We start from the raw sequence: 23,890 nt of genomic DNA, 5'->3' as shown, positions 1-23,890 counted from the left end.
TATATATATATATATATATATATATATATATATATCATAGAAACTAATGACATATCTAATGAATGTGGATGTAGTTTGAGATAGATGAAGTGTTCCTGGTCCACCTTCTACACATTCTCAATCAAGGAGGAAGTATTCATATTAGAGAGTGGGGGAATCCTCTAACTCGGAATAGGTTATGTGCGAAGAAGTAGAATTTATGTGAGAGGCATGTTCCAGCCTGCTTTGAAGGCCAATTAAAACACCATGTGTGGTGTTTCACTCGAGGGGGGGAAGATGTAATACCCTTCAATAAATAGTAAATATTTTATTTACCTTTTACTACAAAAACTGGGAAAACTATGATCTAAGTGGAAGGCTTGGTGATGAAACTATATGTTGAAAGCTCATTTCAATTTTATTAAGTAATTTAGTTATAACAACCAAGGAAATTACGAGAAAAGTCACTAAGTGAAAGTTCATTTAACAGATGGTTAGAAGATAGTTGTTCCCATCCTTAAACATAAACTATATCATTGGGAAAAGAATCCAAGGAAGGTATGAGAGGAACCTAAGGAAAGTTAGAAGGGGGAGAAAGATGATAAATCCCTTGAATACGAAGTTGTTAAGGGAAGGCGGGATGCTATAAGTGGGGTGTTCTTGAGCTAGATGGAGTGAGTGGAATCCTTAAATTGGACTTGTTGAGCATGTGAGTTCTAAGCTAGATTTGTACAAGTTAGGTCATTGTCAACAAATGTTCTGGAAATGGAACTGGAACAAGGGATAATTGGAAATAATTTCCATTCTATATGGTTAAGAGGAGTGCTCATCTTCCTCGAAGATTTCCTGGCTATCCCTAACTAAAACAAATAAGTATTTCAACTTTATGTTTTTAGAGTATTAGTTGTATAAGTATGATTCCATTGTGAAATGTTGCTATGGACAATAACATTGACTAGTCATAGAGGATTGTAAGAAGTCATTTTAATAAATTCCTAAAATAACATGTATGTTACTAGATGTCTATATGAAATAAATTGTGGTATGAAGGAATGTGTGAACAAAATTGTTATGATTCATTATTAAAGGTTGATGTGAAATCTTAGTGAGTTAGCAATACAAACAAGAAATATTTAGAATCGGTTATTCTTAACTAATTGATGGAATTCAGAAGATGAAACAAACTATATATATGTATATCTGTAATTTGCATTTGGACAAGAGGTAGGCCAACATGAAGAACTAGGTCTCACTTATCCATTGGAAAACACAAATAATACTAATAGAATGAATTCTATATTTAGTTGACAAGGGAATCAGAAAACATTGACGGATAAGTTGCAGTGGACCATATTGGTCCCTTGCCCACCCGAATGGGACCAATAGCTAGGGGAAGTTATGGACCTGCAGTTAAACTTTGCAGGAACAAGACAAACCTAGGAAGGCCCGTCCTAAAACATTTATAAGTATCACATTACAGAATAATTCTCAGAAGGGAGGACCTTATGTGTGGATTTAAGTATCTAAGAAAAATTATATTTGAGCTTCAGTTATTAACAATACATTTTTCATGAATTCAAGCATACAAGGTTCATATTATACAATAAAATATAGCCATGTTACCACACCATCTACCTAGGAAAACTAAAAAATGACAAGAATTACACAAGATTATTTGTTTTAAATAAAAATACCATTGTAAATTGAAAAAGAAGGTTAAAAAAATAAAGGAAGACATAAAAGAGTGAAAATGGCAAATCATTAGAAATAAAAATTATTTTATTAGGGATAGAGACCAAAAGGAGAGTAATAAATAAGGATTTGGAATACTTTGGATCCTCTTTTGAAATTTTTGTAGTTTTCCATGGTGTAAGAATCCTATGTTAAGATGCATCTCGAGTGAAATTGATATTATTTTTTGATTAAAACTTGGGACCATGATGAGTATATGGTCCCTCACATAGATGGATTCATTTTGTTGTCAACTTGCAACAAAATGTCATGTCACATAGGAATAGAAGGAATATCCTATTATATAAAAAAGAGTTCAACTCCTTAAACTCAATTCCATGAGTTAGACCCCTCAATCGATACATTTGAATTAAAATCTCTAATAGTAATGATAAGAGAATTTATATCACATTTTATTATTTTATAACTATCAACTCTATCTTTTATAAGAAAAAAAATCTAGATAAGGATTTTCCTTATAATACGTATGAGAAAGATATCATGGTCTAAGGAATGAAGGTAACCTCCTCTTGTCAGAAGACTTTAATGAGAACACTGCATATAACCGAGCTATTCTTCTAGGTAATGATTCGAAAACTAATTGTCTTTGGCTAGATGGGGATCTTGACTTAGATATTAGATTCAAAAGAAACTTTGAAGACCTAACCAAGAATATATTTGGTATTGATTTAGTTAAACTCTTTAGTTTTTAAAACCTTATAATTTCATTAGAGGAAATTTCAACCTAAAAGTGCCATTGAAATTTACACATAATTTGCATTTCATAATATGTAAACCAATCAAAATCCTTTAAATTTAAAAATAGGTACATGTAAATATTTTATAGGGCACGGAAGAAAAAAAATAATTGTAGTTTTGGCTTATCTCCTTATAGATTTACTCAAATTTCAAGTGTAGAAACTTGTTGGATGTGGAATCAAATTATGCATCTATTGAGTACACATAATGCATAGTTTTGTGAAGACCCACAATGATAAAAATTGAAGATACATTAAAAAGTGTGTTTAACGGGTACTAGTTGCATGTGAAATTTAATTTCACATCCAAAAATTGTCTATAATTGATATTTGAATAAAACTATAAATAAATAAGCCAAAAATACAATTTAAAAAGTAGTTTTTTTCTTTTCCCTCCAAAATTTATATCTTATTTTATTCTTTTAACTTTTATTTTATTATTTTTCCTTAGGAGACCACTTTTAGGCTAAAATTTCTTGTAGTGGTAATGGCATAATCAAGTGGTAAAACTCCAAGAAAATTACATGTATTCGTGGGCTTAGAAGTGGTGTCCTAGATTATTCTATATATGATATCCATGTTTCCTACCAAATTGTAAACTATGACCTCTTAAATGACCATGAGCCTAACTTTATTTATAGAACTTTAACCTCAATTCTAAAATTTGCATGCAAAACAAGCACATTCATGACACTTGCAAGAGTCAAAGCCACATTATTTTTGGCAAGAATAAAATGGGTCTATTCTTAAAGGATTTAAACATGGATTTACTCATCTTAACTTATAAGGATAAAATTTAAAACCTCTATCACAATTTTATTACAACTCTCTATGCTACCATTAGCAATTTCTCTATCAATATGTCGTATAAAAAGAATAATATAACTACCAACCCTTCGTATGATAATGGTTGTAAATTTCTATAAAAGAAATTAGGTATGGTCCTAATGAAAGCTTAAAACTTGATAGGATAAATATGTATGAATATCTTATTAAAAGAAAGAAAAGATTGTATATAAGTAGAAATCAAGAGTGTTTATTTCACCTCTCTAAGTATGATTATAGAAATTGTTAGAAGAAAAATTTGATTCATAAGACTAAGAAAAATCCATTGCTTCCCCTCAAAAACTAAAATATTTACCTTAAAAACCTCTATCAATTCTCTAACACCATGGACACCATTTTTAATTCCCCTATAGAGGATGTGATACCCCAAATGAAAATAGTTTAGTATGATTTGTTTAAATAATATGTAAATTATGGAAATATTAAAATTAAAGAAATAAATAAAATTAGTTTTGATAACTTCCTACCTAAACCACATGTGGAAAAATAAAAAATATTGAGTGGTAATGTATTTTGAGGAATTTGTATTCCTAAAATTTGGAAACAATATTAAAATCCTATTTTTCTTAGTGATTATGTTTATAATAGAATGGAAAAACATTGGCCAAGGTGCAGAATTAACCACTGATATTTTTGGGCAATTAGTTGTCACGTGGAAGAAAGGAAATTAATTTTTCTAAATATAAATAGGAGATGCTTTCTTTTGTGAGAGCACCTAGATATGGTGTTAAGAAGAAGTATCAAGAAGGGAAGAATTGAAACTGAGAAAGGAAAAGTGGAAAACAATAATGTGAAGAAGCGAGACTAAATTTCTTTACAACATAGAATTAGACTCAGGGGAAATAGTAGTTCAAGGTATTTTTGTTATTAAAATTTTTGGTTGGGAGGAAGCTGAAAGGAAGGAACTTATCAAAATATATTTCCAAATAATTTGTTAGGTCCCTATAATACTAGTCATTACCCCATTACTATTGTAGTTGTATCCCTTATTAATATTGTTGTGCCCCTATTGCCCCCATATTGTTATTGTTGTGCCTCATAGAATCCCTCTATTGTGATTTTTGTGGCTTTATATTATTATTGTTAGGTCGACTGGGTTATATTGTGACTCCTTAGACTCCTATATATAGAAAGGAGGTTTTGTCATTTGTATCATCCAAGAATTTCTCATTTATGTAATGTAAAGGAGGTTGCCCCCTCGAAGAGGCTGAATTCTAAGGCGTGGATCTCTCTTTTCTATCTTTTTGTGAGCTTGTTTCATAACATAATTTTTATTTTATTTTACTCTTAGCGAGAGAGAGAGAGAGAGAGAAACGTCTAAATCTTTTGACTTATTTTCTAAATATTTGTATAATGAGATTACGATTTATTAAGTTTTCTTTTACACTCTATATGTAAACCTCTTTTGATTATGTTATTATAGAAATAAATCCCTAAAGGTTAGCTGAATTGTTCAATTTCCCATCATTAAAGTGCCTTGATAATGGGAGGTCATGGGGTCATTTATCCTTATGCCCTCAAGGTTAGGCTCTACTACTAATTCGATGGGATGTGATCCCTTCAGGTGGATCTACCGAGATATTTCCTCTAAGAAAGAAAAAGGATATTATAGTAATATTCAGATAACTATAATAAAAATAATAATACTTATTAGAAAACAAGTTAGTAATAGAGATGGCATAAAATCATTGTAACAGTGAGAAAAAGGAAGAGATACTATAAGAAGGATATATATATATAGATATATATATATATATATATATATATATATATATATATATATATATATATATATATATATATATATATATATATATATATATATATATATATATATATATATATATATATATATATATATATATATATATATATATGTTTGCAATAATAATTGTAGTGAATGTATTCATAAGGATTGAAAAAAAATCTACAATAAAATAAGATATATGTATATTTGTATGTTCTAGACAATTTTGTACCAAGATATGCATTCAAGAATAATTCATTAACACCAAAATTTATACAATGTTACAATGAACTTCTTGGAAGCTTTCAAAGAAAACTCTTGAGTTGGAGATTTTGTATTTAAATGATTTATGGCACACAATATTGTAATGGATTCACACTAATAATTTATATTGTGAAAGGGTTAATAAAACATATACAAGAAAATAAAAAGAATAAGTATATTGTTTCAAAGAGAAAAAAATTAGAAATATGGCAAATATAAATTTTAATAATATAAGCAACATGTCAGTTTTGATATACATATATTATCACTTACATTTAATATTAACGCTTGTTATGTATATTGAGAATCTACATATTTATGTTTGTTACAAAGATTAAAATAAGACTACTCAATAAAATGTGAATCTGATGAAAATAATTTAGTTAAAGATTGATGGCACAACCTATTGTTACCAACTTGTTAACATGTAAGTACTGTACATGTTCAATAAATAGAAATCATTGTATACATATATATATTAAACATTTACATATTTCTTGTTTTAATATGTGCCAAGACATTATTGTTATCATCAACTATGAACAACACATTGAAGAACAAAATATCATAGAACCAAGAGAAAAATTGTGTATTATACAACAATGACAATATAAATATGATATTTCAAATTGATATTTGAGCCTAAGCTAGGAATTAATTATAGTATTGACACACACACACATATGAAATTAGAATCATGTATTATATCATAATGAAAATTTTCTTTTCTTAAATAATAGTTTAAGATATAAAAGAATAATATTATATGTTTATATAGATATAGATATATATATATAGTCTCATACGCACAAATAGAATATTTAAGAATTAGAGGATGAGTATTTTACATAGGATGATATCATTTCCTTAGAAGAAATTGAGCTTGACATTAAGTAGCTCACTAATGGGAAAGCTAAGGATGTTGAAGGCTACCCAGCTGGAATTTTTAAAAGAGAACTAATCCCCATCATATAAATACACAATCTCTTTAATTTAGTAGTGAAGCATGGCTTCCCTAAGCCTTGGATACAGAGCCATATTTTGCTTGTCTTTAAGGGTGTGGATAAAATCATTCCCTCTAATTACATTACCATTATGATTAGCCACATTTTAGACAAGCTATAAATTATTATTTTGGAAAAGAAGATTAGCCTTTGGATTAAAAGCCATGGTAAATGAGATAAAGGTGAAGCTATGTTTATGAGATGTCATCAAGGGTGGACCATAATTATTCTCTTAACATAATCTCAGAGGAATATTTAAAATGATAAAATTGATCTCTTTAATTGTTTTGTTTACTTTAGAAAAATTTTTGACACCATTCAAATAAAAAAAATATGGAAGAGGATATAAGAGATAATGGTTCCTCTCAAATTGGGGGTTGTTATTACATGGTTATATGAGAATTTTAATGCCAATTTAAGAACAACAAAGGTTTATTTGGAATAAATTAAACGACATATTGGATTCAAGTAATAGTTCGTATTACCCTCTATAGTTTCTGGAATATATATTGGTAAACTAGAAGAGTATTTGAAGTATGTAGGTTATGTTGGCCCCACATTCCCTGATATAGTCATAACTCTTCTCCTTTATGCTTACAATATTTCTCTTTTAACAGAGCCATTATGATTTTAGAAAGTAAGTTAGAATCCTCCAATATTTTTTCTCAAAGATGGATAGGATTGTAAATACAGAAAAAACTAAATTCATGATAATTAAATCCAAAAAACAAACCTATAATATTTGTATTTATGATAATGGCTCCTTGGAGGAAGTTATTTCATACAAATATCATGTAGGCAGCATACATCATAAACTCAATTGGAGTTATAACATTTACAAAAGGATAAATGGAGGTTGGAAAGTTGACTATGGGCATGAAAACAATTGTAAGTTAGTAGATATTTGTATTTGGTATTAAAGAAAACTCCTCTTTGAGACTCTCATCCTTCTTTTTATTTTATATGGATGCGATTTTTGGGGTTATAGTATATCCAAAAGCAATTTATAACCTATAATATCAAGACTAAAGGAAATATTTTCAACCCTATCTGCCTAATTGAAGAAAGCATTTCCTCAATTAAAAATTTGGGTATAACTAAGTATCTTTTGTATAAGAATCTATTACACAACATGGATACCAAGATATTTCTTAAAATTGATTCTAAATATAGCCATATACCCCCATAAGGATGACCAACCTTGGATGGACCGTTGGAGGATAAAGGAGGAGATCATCTTGCAGAACTTGGGTAATATTCAAAATATTATTACTTCTAAATTTAAGAAGATATTGTGGGGAAAGAGTTATAGGGAGAGAGGAAACTATGATATTGTAAGGAAGTGATCTGTTGTTTTTTGTAGCTTCAACAACTACTTCTAGCCTTGTGTCTTGAGTAGAAGGAACTTAGTTTTCCCTCTTTACAAGCTTGCATACAACATGCAAGGTATTCATGTTAGTTGTATGTGGCATGTGGCGTTTGAATGTTGATTTAATATGACATGTGGAGTTTGCAAGAGAGTTGCAAGCATGCAGATGAATTGCATGTGACATGCATTGCAAGCTAAATTTATGACTGGCTTGATTTAAAGTAAATAAATATAAATATAAAAAAGTTAACTAAATTAAAGTCACTTATCTTCAGCTACTTAAAGAGCTAATTTTGGTTGTCGATATTATCTTATAAAAACTATACATTGAGCCTAAGGGTTGAAGAAAATAGACAAAAACAACACAAGGTTGAGAGGAGCATCTCAATGAGCATTTGTTAGGTCTGAGAGAGTTCATAGGGGCTAGAGATCGAAACCCACAAGAGAGAGTAGATTTGTTTGATCGGGTCTAGAGTATTGTACTTTTATTTTCTCAGTTGGGTCATTATCCTAAGATGGGAGCCAAAGTAAGTTATAAGTTTTATTAATGAAGAACTAATTTTTTGAGAAGAAATATGTTTTGTGGTTCATGTGATTTAGATCATAATTTTATTCCACTAAATATTATGTGTTACGAATCTAGTTATGTGTTTATTTAATAATTTATTACTTGGAACAAATATTAAGAGTTGGGTTCTAAAAAATATAAAATGGTATCAAAGATGAGACCCAAAATCGATCTTAGGATTGAAACTTTTTAGTTTCTACCAAATCTCCAGAGCTAAGTTCAATTGTGATCATATGAACATAATTTTTTTTAAGTGAACAAAGTAAATCGGTTGAATGGTTGAGAGACAATTGTTTACGATGCTAGACTTTTTTTAGTGGGCACAAAATATCTAAACAAAATAAATACAAAAATAATAAAAAGGGAATGGTTCCTAGGTGCCAGACAATCTTGACCTAATTTTCATGACTAGAAAAATGGTCAACCAACATGGCTACTCATCTAGTAACATCATGCATAGAGGAACAATAATAGCGAGTGTGACTACAATGTGTGCGACAAAGGAATCAAGGCAGAGAATGAAATGATCGAGTCAAAAAGTGAGTGGAGGTGTTGATGTGTGAGGTGATAAATTTGATAGGCATCATAAGCAATTAGCTCAGTATTGGCAAGGCCCGTGCACTAGCAACTAAAAGGAGAATTATGGGTCGTTGAAAGATTTAGTCATTGCAAAGGCTGGAAGAAACAAGGCATTAGGTTTGTGTAGCTCCTAAAGCACACAAGAGATGATAGGGGTGAGGAGGCCAATCGCCAAATTCCTATTTAGAGAAATTTACAGAGAGTGGTCCTCAAGGGAATTGAATGGGGTTATAGGACAAGGGAAAGCTAACATAGGTTGTTAGAGATTTAGGTGAGAAAAGAACACAAAAATTTAACATTGGGTCTAGCCGCACATAGTAGATAACACTTAGGGCTATTGAAATCCTTATTCATAGGTTTACATAGTCAAGCCAAAGGTGTTTTTCATCTAAGGATACAGGTGGAGGCGAGGTTTTTTCCAAGTCTCGACATGAGTTAAAGCTAACCAAGGGATGAGTCCAGGGTGTGAAAGGAAAACATGAGTTGCCGTGTAGAGAAGTTGTGAGTCGTCTGGGTGAACCACATATGTAATCAAGGAGACTAGTTGTGAGGTGGGCTACATGGAAAGCATGAGGTTGTGCCATGCTAGAAAATGGGCTACATGCATGCAAGGTAGGTATTCAGGCTTCAGCTAGTCGAGGTGTTTCACAAGGGATAGTGATAGTGCATCCTTGGACATAGAAGTGTAGGAAAATTCTTCATCAACATAGTTCATTTTTGGTAGATTTTGATTGACTGTACAAGATGGTAATCAGTCTCAGGTTTAAATACAACTTAGATATTTTTTCCAACTATAGTATATGGAAGGATAGGTTTTCATTAGTGTTGGAGCATAATGAGATTTCTAAATTTATAGCCCAAAATCATATCCCTCCAACCAATGCAACCCTTATGGCCGCCTATAATAAGAATGACATGAAATGCAAGAGGAATATATTGGATAGAGTGAAGGACCACATTATTCCTCATATATCTAGAAATAAAATAGCCATAGAAATGTGGGAGGATTTAACCAAGTTACACAAAAGCAACAATGAGAACCAAAAAATGGTGTTGAGAGAGAAACTCAACAATACCAAGATGTCCATGAATGTAAATTTTTCTTTTTAACTCACCAAAATATGTCAAGTGAATGAAAATTTTGTTGAATTAGGGGAGAAAGTGTCAAATTCATAATTGATAAGGATAACTCTGAAGAAGGTTCACAAAGTAGTTGGTTTCCTTCCTTAAAGGAGAGGTGGCATGGGAGAAGCTCCCAGCATAGGATAAGTTGTGGGATGACTTCACCCAAGAGGAAACTCATGAGGAGGCTCTTCATGGGAACCAAGTAAAAGGTGAAAGGGATGAGGAGAACTTGGCTCTTTTATGTCATGCAAGGAAAGAAAAGGAATTTGTCAAGATGAACAAAGGGGAGGGAGGATCCTCTCAAGATGTGAAGAAGAACGACATGATCAAATTCAAGTTATTTGCATATCTCAAGATAGAAAATGTGATCCAATGTCCAAAAAAAAATACAAAGGGAAATAATAGGTTGTAGCATTAGCGAAGATTAAAGATTTTGCATCAAAGTTTGAGGAGTTCTCACTAGTGGTTGTTCGTCTTTACGAAACTAGTGTTACAAGTTCCATGTTTATGGACAATAATGAAGGGTTTATAGATAGTGGAGCATCTCACCATATGACAGGAATGAAGTGTTCCTTAGTGTTTCAAATATGGATTCATACATGCAAGTGAGAGTTCAAATTTCCCCACATGCATTTGAACTAAGGATTCAAATTTGCCCACGTTCATTTGAACGAAGTGATCAAATATAAGTAAAACAACTAATACAGGGATTGCCACACCTACAAGTTCTAGTTGAAGGTGCAAAAAAAGGAGGACATAATGTGCTCATTCCATCCTCATACAAAAAATTTGAAGTTTCCATTTCACAGAAAACAATAATTTTGAGAGAGATTTACATTAACCTTGATAATGAACAAGTACATCTTGCTGTACCGCCTTTCTAACCAACATATTTTAAAGAATCAATCAAAACTAAAGAATGGGTTAGAGCTACGAATGAAAAAAGCTTAGCCATAGAGAGGAATGATACATGGAGTCTTGTAGATCTAATGAAAGTGAAAACAAGAATTAGAGTCAAATGGTTCTATAAGACCAAGTTTATTGAAAAGGTGTAAATTGAAAAGGGTAAACCCAAATTGGTAGAGAGAGGATTTGCATAAAATCCTAGAGTAAATTATGAATAAATCTTCACCCAAAGAACAAGAGCAGATACTGTTATCTCCCCAAGAAACTCTCGTAGGTTGTATGTCAGAGATGCTCAGGAACATTACAAACTCAACATAATGTTGGATAAATGGTGGATGAATGAAATAAATGTGCATATTCAAGCCAGATAACCACTTCTACTCTGATTGACCCTAGACATGAGTGAACACCCCCAGAATACAAGGCTCTAGACCACCAATTAACATAGTTTTAAAGAAAATGTGATGATGGAGAATACTGATCACACCAGCAGATGCACAAGACTTTGTGATGGCTGGCAGCAACCAGTTAAAAGGTTTGTAAGTTTGTTTTCTAATATAAAGATAGGATGACAGCTCTCTAGCATTAAAATAACAGAAACCTACTAACAAATTGAATGATACATGCTAAATCCTAACACAGAGGTGGGACGACAGCCCCTTTGATGCTATACATCGACAGCACATGAAATAATGCAAGACAGGCACAGTATGGAACAAGAAGAAGAAGTGGAAAGTGAGCAATTAATCAGCAAAAGAAGCTTGCATTGGCTGGAAATGAAGAACAGAAGTTGCAGGTTACATAGTAGTTATAGTCTCTAGAAGTTGAAGATTACAAAAGAATAACACTCATCAACCTCATTGCATCTTGTTTTTTAGTATATATAGAATTGTTTTACAAGATTACTCTGCTAGGCTATGCGTGGAGGTGTCATAACTGACCACCAACCACATTTACAGCTAGAGATGGGTCTTATGCTACAATATAAATGTTTTTAATGAACCAACTGGCTCATTTTGTACTCTAGTGTACTCCTAGAACAGGTGTAACGTTTCATGTATAAATGTCCATAAATATTGAATAAATTCAACTGCTCTAGGAAATATTTTCTCTTCCTTGACTGTGTTATTAAATAACTGTGGTAGCTCAAGAATTCATGCACTGGAAACCGGATCATCTCTTGCTTCTTTGAGTGCACAAAACAAGCCCAAAACACAGCAAAATACATCAAAAATGGACGAAGAACCGAGGAATAACACTGGCCGTTGGATGGCAAAATGGACGGCCCAGATCTGATGGTGGGAGGTGATGGAAGACACACAGGCGCAGGGATCAATAGCAGCTGTTAGATCAAGTAAACGAACGGTGCAGATTGGATTAGAGGGCACTATCAAGGAAGATGGGCGGAGATTGATTTGGGCCATCAGATCCCATCAAGTAGGATCAAACGGTTATCGGGAGCAGAGGCTGTGCACAAGTTAACGAGTAGGGGATTGTACCAAGAGGTCGATAAGTAGTCTCCTTGCATTTCTCTTGGCACTTGGTGGTTTACGTATAGGCGGGTGCGATCTAGTTATATGACAACGTGTGGCTAACGGGACGACGAGGAAACTGTCTTCCTCACTGCCTAACGGGCATGCAAGTTCACGAGGCGGGGGAAGCGAAAAGCCTTATATGACAAGGTGGGTACAATCAAATGGCAGGATTTAATCGTACATTAGTGAATGTGATATGACAGGTGAAGGCCACGGGCCTAGGCTTTATTAAAGCGTAGGGCTATGATTTATTATATGTGTGATGACAATGGATTAAAGTGTTAGGGCTCAAGTTAAAATGAAAAGAAAGGTTAATGCGAGGTTTAAAGGTTTTGAACCAAAAGAAGCCCGGGAGCCCGAAAAAGGGGTTATGAGGGGTTTATAAAGCTAACATGGGGTTTTTATAAGGCAAACAAAAATAATGAAGATAGGGAGAATAAAGAGAAAGAAAGGGAAGGAGGAAAGGGGGTTAACGAAGTAAAATGAATAAGGCAAATGAAGGGGAATGATGAAGTAAACCGCTGCAACATTTTTGCAACCCAAACCAGCACCATTTGACCTGCTTTAATCCATTAAGTGATGCAAACTATAGCAGAGCTAACACTGGCTCCTTCTGGGGATGAGATCCTCCCTGTGAGGTCTCAAGAACCTGCAGACCATTGCCTTTCCAGCTGAAAAAAAATTAGCCAAAATTCCTAGTGTTCCATTGGGCATGGAGTCTACTGTATTTGTACTAAAATTGATAAAAACAAAATATTTACAACCCTTGAGGCCAAAGACCTTAAACAACATATACTTTCAAAAACCGCCCATTAACTAGGCCATCAAAGACTGTCTCTCCTCCCATACTTTTTAGTATGAAGGTGTTGTTCCCTTGAACCTATGAAATGATGAAAGGCCCTGTCCAAAAAGCATCAAATTTTCCATGATTGCCTTTCTCTTCCTTTAGTGCATCGCATTTCAAAACCAAGTCACCAACTTAAAAATTATTTGTTTTTTCCTTCTTGTCAAAGGCTTCCTTGATCTTTCTTAGATGTGCTGCATCCTTTTCAACCAGTTGTTCTCTAATCTGATGTATTTTTGCTAAATCAGTTATCCTCTTTGCCATGTCTTCTTCCTCATCCTGTTCTGTTTGAAGAAATTTTGCCACAGGGAGAGTTAGCTGAATTGGAAATACAACAGCAGTGCCATATACTAGCTTGAATGGAGAATTTCCTGTGGATTTTTTATTGGTCACCCTGTCAGCCCACAGTGCATACTTGAGCTTTGAATCCCAATTCTTTTTATTGTCCTCTAACAGCTTTTTAATTATCATGATCAGACTTTTATTAGAGGATTCTACTAGACCATTTCCCTGTGGATAATATGAGGTGGAATGAACAAATTTAATACCCATTGAAGCACACATTTCCACCAGATCTTTTTCCCTGAAACATACTACATTATCTGTGATTAGTTTATGTGGACAACCAAATCTGCTGAATATATTCTTTGTCAAAAACTTCACAACTACATTATGATTAGCCTTCCTAGTAGGGATTGCTTCAATCCACTTAGTAAAATAATCAATGGCTACTAGTATCCATCTGTGTTGGCCACTGGAATGTGGACTGATTTCTCCAATCAAATCCAAGCCCCACTGCTAAAAATGTCCTTTTGCCTGAATTGGTTTTAGGGGCAGGGATTTCAACTGCTGTTGTCCTTCAAATCTTTGGCACCTGTCACAAGTTTTAACAAAAGAAAATACATTAGAAAATAAAGTGGGCCAATAGTACCCACCTCTGAGAATTTTGTGGGCTGTAGTTTTCCAATAATGGTGCCCTCAAAACATGTTGTTATGAAATTGCTGCATAACTTCTTTTGATTGTTCTTTGTCCAGACACCTTAAAAATATTCCAGATGGATCCCTCTAGTAAACAATGTAAACTTTGAAACGAGAAATATAAACTCAAAACGGGAACTCTGGCCAAAAAACGCCAAAAAACATCAAAAACAATGTTAAAAATGAAAAGTGTGTATACTGGAATGATGGTTTTTTTTTTAGGGACAATTTTGAACATGTTTTAAAAATGGCAGTGAAAACAAAATTTTCGTGCAAAATATAGCTTGAAAATGAAAAAGTGATTATATTGGAACGATGATTTTTTTTTAGGGTCAATCTTCAAAATTTAAAAAAAAATGCTAGTAAAATGATCTAACAACACAAAAGTGACTCATAACTTCTCATTTAACAACATATGGAAATCAAAAATTTTATTTCAAGAGACAATGCATACCTCAGTTAGATAAATTGTCTTAAACAATTATTCAAAATCACTCATATTTTCTTGCATGCCATCAGAATTCACATCTTCAAATGAGTCACTAGATGCTGATGAAGATGTTCCATGTTCTTCTCTTTCATCCACTAGTGCCCCATCTGAGTCCACAGGAATGCCCATCATTTTAGGTTTCAAAATTCTTCCAGATCTATGACTGGTTTCAGCAGACTCCCATCTCAATATTGTTCCTTCTGCTAACAACCTTTTCAGAATCTCTATCGTCTTGAAGCGAAGAGTTCCCCTGTTTGTTATATTGAAGTCATAAACAAGTATGTCAACATCCTCCAATTTCAATATGTCTGTGTGGCAACGATTTATATTCGTACCCTTTCTTTTTCTCTTTCCGCCATTTTTTTTGTCAACTACCATCTCTGGCTTATACAAACCATTGAATGGGTGTGTATTTGTGGCATACCAAATGTACTTCAACACTTGTAACATCCTCATTTTCTGTAAAGACCTTTATAACTTTAGCAACCCAAAATGGATAGCCATTGAGATCTCCATCTGCTGGCACTGCGATAATGCAACCCTCCTTAATATCCTATATTGAACCCCTGTAAAGGTCTTCCATGGCTTCACGTTGTGCACGAGATCTTTTGGAACCAATATACATCTCTCTTTCCTCTACCTATGAAGAATTAATGATACCTTGGGATTGTTGCTGTTCAACAACTTTTATTCCCTCATGTGCATTCGACACATTTTGTGACCAAATAAATGGATTTTTCAAAAGTATATCTTCATTTGTTCTTGTTGAAATGATATCACTTTGATTATTGAAAAATGACTCCCACCAAACTGAATCAGCAATGTCAAAGTACTCATATGTATATCTAATACATTTTTTAATTTCTTCTAGGCAATCAGAATAATTTATATCTCTGTTTTGTTTGTGTGCATTATTAACTTCACCAACTGATTGTCATAACAATATTTTCGATGCAAATATTGGATGATCTGGAATGAACTTCAAAAATTGCAAACCTGATGATGGTGCCCATTCTGTAGTAGTTGAATACTTCTTGCCCCATATTAGTGTTTTTCCATCAATTTTTTTGATACGAAATTGATGTTGGAAGCTAATGCCATTAAGTTGTTCAATGCATTTCCCCTCGCCATATGATCCCATAATAAACCTTTGCATGTCAACAGTTTCTTCCAACACATAAAAAGTAGGCTCTGGCATGTATGATTTCTTAATACATTCAATTAATGATGGCAAGCTCCCAGCTTCCTTCCTCCTCAATGTGACTGAAAAACGACTAAACATCTAATCAATATGGTCATGAGTGTGCCAAACAAGAAGGAAACCAACCTTTACCTTCTGAAAAATTCTCAATTCAACAAGCATGTTTAGATATCCAAAAACATCATGATTTTTGTTTTCACGGCAAGTGTTGTCCAATTGTAGATACAAAACCTGAGGAAGATTACCAGACCAATGAGAAAGCACATCATGAATTATGGTTATGGTCAGATTTGCATCATTATGAATATTTGGAGCTATGAAGTACACCTTCGGCAACGTTTTCCCATTGAAGACCATACAACTGACCAAGTGATACTGAATAAAATTTTCCTCCTATAAATTTTTGGGTGTGCGAACAAAATGTGGTAAAAGTGTTTTCTTCTAGTCCATACCATCAATTATCAAACCCAAATATTTATTCGGATTATCATAACACTTCTTTCGATGCTTGTACAACTTTTTATGTTCATTTTTTTGTTGTTCACGATGCTCCTGAAGTTCTTTGACAATTGAATCTACACAAAATAAAAGGAAGCCATTAAGAAATATGTTTTCATAATTCATGAATATATAATCTTAAAAGTTAAAGTTATGAATGCCTACCTCTTTCTGACCCTTCACATTTGTCCCTTTTTGATTTAAGAGAAGCACATGTACTGCAAATCCCCATCCTTTTCTTCTTAGGAATACAGAAATTATTGAATTCTTTCTTCCATATCTTCACAAAATATTGATATGTAATAAACCGTCCATGTCCCTCAGCACTTTCTGCATATTCTTTGTATAAGTTGTAGATTTCGCGTCTCGAAAAATTATCTGGAATATGTATTTTCTCTCTATTTGGCATACACTCTCCATGCTTTGAAAAGAAATCTTTCATCCATGACATTGCAATGTTTGATAATGGCCCAAACTATCTTTTATGACGTATTTCAGAATCAAATGTGGGATTCTTTTCCAAATTTTCTTGAATTCTCGAGAGACGAAAATTCCCAATCGAATGAAACATTTTGAAAGATTTTCTACAGATAAATAAAGTCTTAATATTTTAATCATAACGTGACAATGTAGATTGCATGCACCCAACTAAATATGAATTTTGCATGCTTTTATTCATTGACAAATATCTCTTCCTGCTCTCAAATGAAAATTTGAAATCCATATGTTTCAAGCAATCTTTTTGGCAACATTCACTTGAAATGAGTGCACTGATAGAACTTCTTCTCGTCAGATATTCTGCTCTACCCCTTCTATAACTAGAACATCTTGCATTAATATGAAAAGGTCTGGTCCTACTCCTCAATACAATATTTCTTGGCAACATCTCCATCATTAGATCATCATTTGTATAAGGATTTTTATCATCATTAAGAGGAATGTTATCCACACTATGATCAACTATGCTTTTCAAATACTGACTTGGAGGATATTCTTCATCTTCCCTTTCTTCAGTGCTACTGTCATAGTCCATAGAATTCAGACTCAATGGAAATTTTGACTTGATGTTTATTGGATATTCTTCCTCATGTGCATTTTCAGTGTTGCTCTCACGGTCCATAGAATTAGGACTAAGTGTATCATTTTTTCCTTCATCACTGCTATGTTTATACTCATTAGAATTATGACTAAGTGCATCATCATGTCCTTCATCATTGTTTCTCTCATAGTCCTTAGAATCATGACTAATAGGACATTATGGCACTCCATTCTTTTGAAATTCATCATCGCGCTCTTCATCACTGTTGCTCTCATATTCCTTAGAATTAGGACTAAGTGGACACCATGACACTCCATTATTTTGAATTTCATCATCCCGCTCTTCATCATTGCTGCTGTCATAGTCCTTAGAATTAGGACTAACTGGACACCGTTGCACTCCATACTTTTGAAATTCATCATCCCACTCTTCATCAAAGCTGCTTTCATAGTCCTTAGAATTAGGACTAACTCGACACCGTCGCACTCCATACTTTTGAAATTCATCATCCCACTCTTCATCAAAGCTGCTTTTGTAGTCCTTAGAATTAGGACTAACTGGACACCATGGCATTCCATACTTTTGAAATTCATCATCCCGCTCTTCATCAAACTTGGTCTCATAGTCCTTAGAATTAGGACTAACTGGACACCGTGACACTCCATACTTTTGAAATCCATCATCATGTACTTCATCGCTACTGCTCTCATAGTCCTTAGAATTAGGACTAAGTGGACACTTTGACACTCCATTCTTTTCAAATTCGTTACCACGCTCTTCATCACTGCTACTCTCAGAGTCCTTAGAATTAGGACTGAGTGGACACCATGACACTCCATTCTTTTGAACTTCACAATCTTGCTCTTCATCACTGCTGCTTTCATAATCCATAGAATCAAAACTAAGTGGACACCGTGAGACTCCATCCTTTTGAAATTTGTCATCAAGCTAATCATCACTACTGCTTTCATAGTCCTTCGAATTTGGACTAAGTGGAACCTGTGACTCTTTATTTATTTGAAATTCTCCATCCCCTCTTTCATCTGTGCTCCTCTCATAGTCCTTAGGATCAAGACTAAGTGGAAGAATTGACTTTCTATTCATAGTGGAAGAATTCCCACTATATTCATCCATATGAATAGAGTTGTTACGGGATGAAGATGTTGATGTTGTATAAATCGAAACTTCACTATGAGGATAATCCATCCCTTTCAAATAGAAGATGTTGAATGATACAAATAGAGAGTCTCCTAAAGATATTATATAGCTTATAGAATGAAATTTTCCCTCCAAAAAAATTTCGCGAAAATATTTCCCTCCTAAAAGTTTGTGAGATATATTTCACTTCATTATTTTATTATGCAATTTAATGAAAAATGTAAACTTAATTTTTTTTATGAAATAAATCATTAAAGTTAAAATTGTAAACTACAACTTATACCTAGATTATTTTAATAGTCAAAGTATAAAATTTTTACTAAACAATTGAATGTTTTTTTAAATTTTCATAATACATTTAGAAACAAGGTAATCCCACATTCACCCCACTATAAAAAAATTCAAAAATGTTCGCTTTATCATATTTTCATTCATCGCCATAAAAAATTTAACATGTGAAAATTTATTAAAACTAATTAATCCCGCATTCACCATACGATAAAACATCTTCGTAGTTTCACCTATATATTCCATTATCACTATTACTCAAGTTACATCAAGGTTTGCTGAGTTTTGTTAAAAGACTTGGAGCGAATTTGTGGAGCAGCTACATTGGGATCAACAACATATTCAACGAAGAATTTTCGCAATTGAAAGGTCAGTTAAATTTTTTTCCTTGAAATTTCTCATATTAAATTAGTTTAACGAAGTAGATTTTTTTTCTAAACTTAAATTTTTTTGTCAACCAAATTAAGAAATATTTCCGTCATGAGCATGGTGGGCTGAGGGCAACCCCATCCTGCAATCGACCAGCCACTAGATTTTTTTTTATAAACTTAAAATTTTTTGTCAACCAAATTAACAAATATTTTCGACGTGAGCATGGTGGGCCCAGGGCAACCCCATCCTGCAATCAGCCGGCCACCCACTCCCTCTGCACACCCTTCTGGGCCCCTCCCCAAACTCAGCAACCCCTTACCCCCTCACCCCTCAACCCCCCTTCCGCCCGACCCCACACGACACCCCTACCAGGCCCCCTACCTCACTCCCCTGGAGCCACCCACCTGCCCCCCTACCCAACTCCCCTTCCCTTCCCCCTCACCTCACCCCTCGTTTCTCCGCACTCTACCCCTACAACCCCCTTACCTGCCCACCACAACGCCAACTCTCCCCCATACCCTTAACCCCACCCCCATATGCCCCCTCCCCTATTCCCAACCCACTCCCCATAACCCCCCCCTCACACCCCCTATACCCACTCCCTCCAACCCCCTTAACCCCAACCCCATACCCCCCGCTTAACCCCACCCCCCATACGCCCCACCCCCCCCATTCCCAACCCACCCCCCATAGCAGCCCCCCACACCCCACAATTTCCACCCCCCATACGCCTCCCCCACCACCCACGCCCAACCCCAATAACCCCCGCCACACCCCCCATACACCCCCCCCCCACCAACCACGCCCAACCCCCATAACCTTGGCCCCACCCATCCTTGCCTCGCCCACCCCCCATAACCCTCGCCTCACCCACCCCCCATACCCGCCCAACCCCACCCATCCCCGCCCCGCACCCGGCCCCCTCCCATCCCCGCCGCCCGTAACCGCGCCCCCCACATGGCCCCCTCCCATCCCCGCCCTGCCCCTCCCTCCTCTACCTCCCGACCTCCTCCCGCTCAGATGGCCACCCAGGCGCGCCTGTAGGCCACCAGCCTGCCCGGGGTGGCCATCCGATTCCCGGACCAACACGACGGCCTGGCGGCCTGCCAGGGGTGATCGTCTGATTCCTGGAATTGGACAGCCACCCCGGGCGAGCCGATGGGCCGCCGGGGTGGCATGGGGTGGGCGGCGGCAGCACCCTTCCCTACGCCACCCCGGCGAGATGGCGGGCCACCGGGGTGGCGCGGGGCGGGCAGTGGAAGTGCCCCACCCCGCGCCACCCTGGCGGCCCGCCAGCCCGCCCGGGGTTGCGCGGGGCGGGAAGCAGCCCCCTGCGCCGCGCCACCCTGACAGCCTGCCAGCCTGCCCGGGGTGGCGCGGGGCGGGCGGCAGCCCCCTGCCCCGTGCCACCCCGGCGGCCTGCAGGCCCGCCCAGGGTCGTCGTCCGATTCCGGGAATCGAACAACCACCCTGGGTGGGTCGGTGGGCCTCGGGTGTGGCACGGGGACGGGGGCTACCACCCGCCCCGTGCCACCCGAAGCAGGGGGCTGCCGCCCACCCCACGCCACCCCGGAGGCCCGGAGGCGCGCTCGAGTGTCCGTCTAAGTGGGAGGAGGTCGAGAGGCAGAGCCGAAGCCAGAGGAGGGAGGGGATGGGAGGTGTGACGCCCTCGGGTCTCGGGCAGGCGCCCTCGTGCACGAAGACTAGCGCGTTTGACACAACGATGGGTGAACCTCCGACACTTGGACGATGAACCGAAGCTGAGGTGTGGTCACCAAGGCTGCGGATAGGCGGACAACCGAGTGACAAAGCAACGTAGTGGGCAGCACCATTGTGAGGTTGCGGTATGGTTCGACAACATGGGCGGACCCGACGATGGGCGGACCCGGCGAATGGGTCACCAGCGAGTTGGTATGCGGACACGGTGCAGCAGGTAGGCGAGCAGGTGCGACAGACCAACGAGCTGGTGCGGCGATGCAACATAGGCGGGCGCGGCTCGGGAAGCGACCGGTTATGGTGCGACAGTCATACGAGTCACTTGCGACGATGATTTGGACGTTGAGGCTAAGTGTAATACTTAGTGCGAAAACAAGAAGAGGACGACAAGTGGTTTATAGTATGGCGGTGGAGGACTTACATATGAGCAGGGCCGACAAGTTAATATGTGGCTACGGGCATGAACGAAGGATATGGGGGTTCAGCCTTAAGGCTGAACACCCCTCTTCAAAGAACGCATAAAACATATGTTAATGGAGGTCTGCCCACATATGTGGTTAATTAAATAAAATATAATATGTGGAGGGCGTTTATGTAAAATAGTGGGGGCAGCCGTGAGTGGAGCACCCCTTTAAAAACATGAGAGCGAAGCATATTATATGGAAAAGAACACATATATAAATATGTGTGAATTTATAAGAATATAATAATGTAAAATAACATGATACGTGGGCTTTACATGTTCATGAGTGGGGTCGGCCATAAAGTGAAGCAGCCCCCTTGTAAACATAAGGAAGGCAACGTATAAATGGATGGAAGTGAGCCTCATTTCATCCATCGACTTTCGCTCAAGGATCTCGCATAAGAGGACAAGAGAAAAAGTGCGAAGGCTCTTAAGGAATGTGCATTCCTCATGCGCATTAGGGAATAAAGGAGGACTCACATTTCTTGGTTCGGTTTGTGAGAAGGAGTCACAGTTGAGGAGGGTTGGATACATGGTTGGGTTCAGATTTGTGTGAACGTTTTGATGACCCGGGCGGGTGTCCGTTCACAAACGAAGGTGCATAAATTGTGTATGTTTAAGGCTTCTTATGCCTTGTTGTATTATTTCTAAGTGTTGGTCGTGGGATTGGCCCGACACACTTGTACATTTGTATTATTGAAAAAGATCATAATATATTCGGGCAGACTTTCGGGAGTTGCCCCTCCCATTCTTCTCGGTTGTTTTGCAATTGTTATTCGGTTAAATTGCATATGATAATGTTAAGAATGGTTTATGAAGATTGATGAAGATTAATGCTTATGATTATAAGTGAAGACATGTTTATATCGGTTTAAAGCTGATTATATTGGTTAAGGCGTAGTCCATAAACATTAACTTGTTAAAAATGGAACGTTCGGTGGTGCCGCACCCCGTCGGGCACGGTGAAAAAAATTGGCCATAGATCGGGGGCGTGACAGGTGGTATCAGAGCTCGGTCAGAGCTGGTGAGCAAGGTTGCTCGTGACAAGGTTATGGAGAACAGTTTGGGTTACATAGACTAGATGGTTTGTGGTAAAACCGTTCAAGCCTTGGTAGACGTGGATGTTGCACATAGCTTTATGACTACATGGTTAGCAAAAGAGACGGGGCTGACATCTATTATGGAGGTCGAGATAGTGGGCTCTAGAGCTAAGGTGGTCGGTTTGGTACACAACGTACCTATACAAGTAGAAGGATGGAGAGGTCATTTAGACTTCATAGTGATGAAGTTAGAGGGCTTCGACATGATACTTGGACGAGATTTCTTGAAGGGCAGCAAAGCTGTTGTTGTCCCCTTCTATGATGAAGATGTTGCAAGCTCGACTACGATGAAGGATGAACTTGAGGATGATCAGGTCGACCCAGGATCGTGCAGTTTGTCAACATGTATGGGCGAGGTCACTCACATGGAGGGACCACATGATGATGAGGACTCGATGGAGGCAGAACTTGAAGGTGATCAAGTTGAACCAGGATCGTGCAGCTTATCGACATGGATGGGTGAGGTCACTCATATGGAGGGAACGCATGATGATGAAGTAAGTATTGGTACTTGTGTTCCATTTGAGCATTTGGTAGATGGATCATGTGTAGGAGAGGACGAGATCAGCTTGTCTAAGCATGGAGACATCTTACCATGGGTGACTATGATGGGACCTTGTATGGAGAAGCAAGGGTTGTTACCTGCTGAAGGACTTGTTGGGGTTACTTGTGACCTTATGGTTGAAGGTGCAAGGGCCCATGACAAGGGTGGAACTTGATGACCATTGAGGATGATTTGGGTCCTGCTTTAGCCACATGGCTAAGTGCCCGGCATGACTCATGGACTGATTGAAGGGCACACCCTTGGGTGGACTTCTCATGGTGAACCTTTGGTGGAGGAGCTATGGAGAAGGGACTCGTGATGACATGAGATCATTGTGACTTTCGGGACATCATACATGGTGGACTTAGAGTTCTGATGCATTGAGGAGCTGAGGTCAGGTGACTTTGATGCAGTATGGGATGCATACTTCCAAAGTACATGTATGGGCATGGCTTGGAAGGGTGACTTGATGAGAAGGACTGATGAGGCACTTTGAGGTGATGGGGTCACGATGATGATGATGATGCCTTGGTGGAAGCACTTGGGCATGGGGTTGAGCCGAGACTCAACTACTTTACACACACGATGATGTTGGGGATAGGTGTGGCTGATCACTTATGACACATTGACACCAACACTTCGTGGACAGCATGTTGCAGATGTGATGGATGGAGTTTTTTCATGGACCTGAGCATGGATTATGGGTGTTGACATATGATCCGGATATGTAGCACTTATACATGGGCAGTTTGCACATGGAGATGACTTGATGGAGATGAGCCTTATAT

The sequence above is a fragment of the Pinus tabuliformis genome, chromosome Q (genome assembly GCF_031772625.1).
Source record: "Pinus tabuliformis cultivar Carrire ecotype Pingquan chromosome Q, CPIR1, whole genome shotgun sequence".
NCBI lineage: Eukaryota > Viridiplantae > Streptophyta > Pinopsida > Pinales > Pinaceae > Pinus > Pinus tabuliformis.
Note: the sequence above shows the minus strand (reverse complement) of the source record.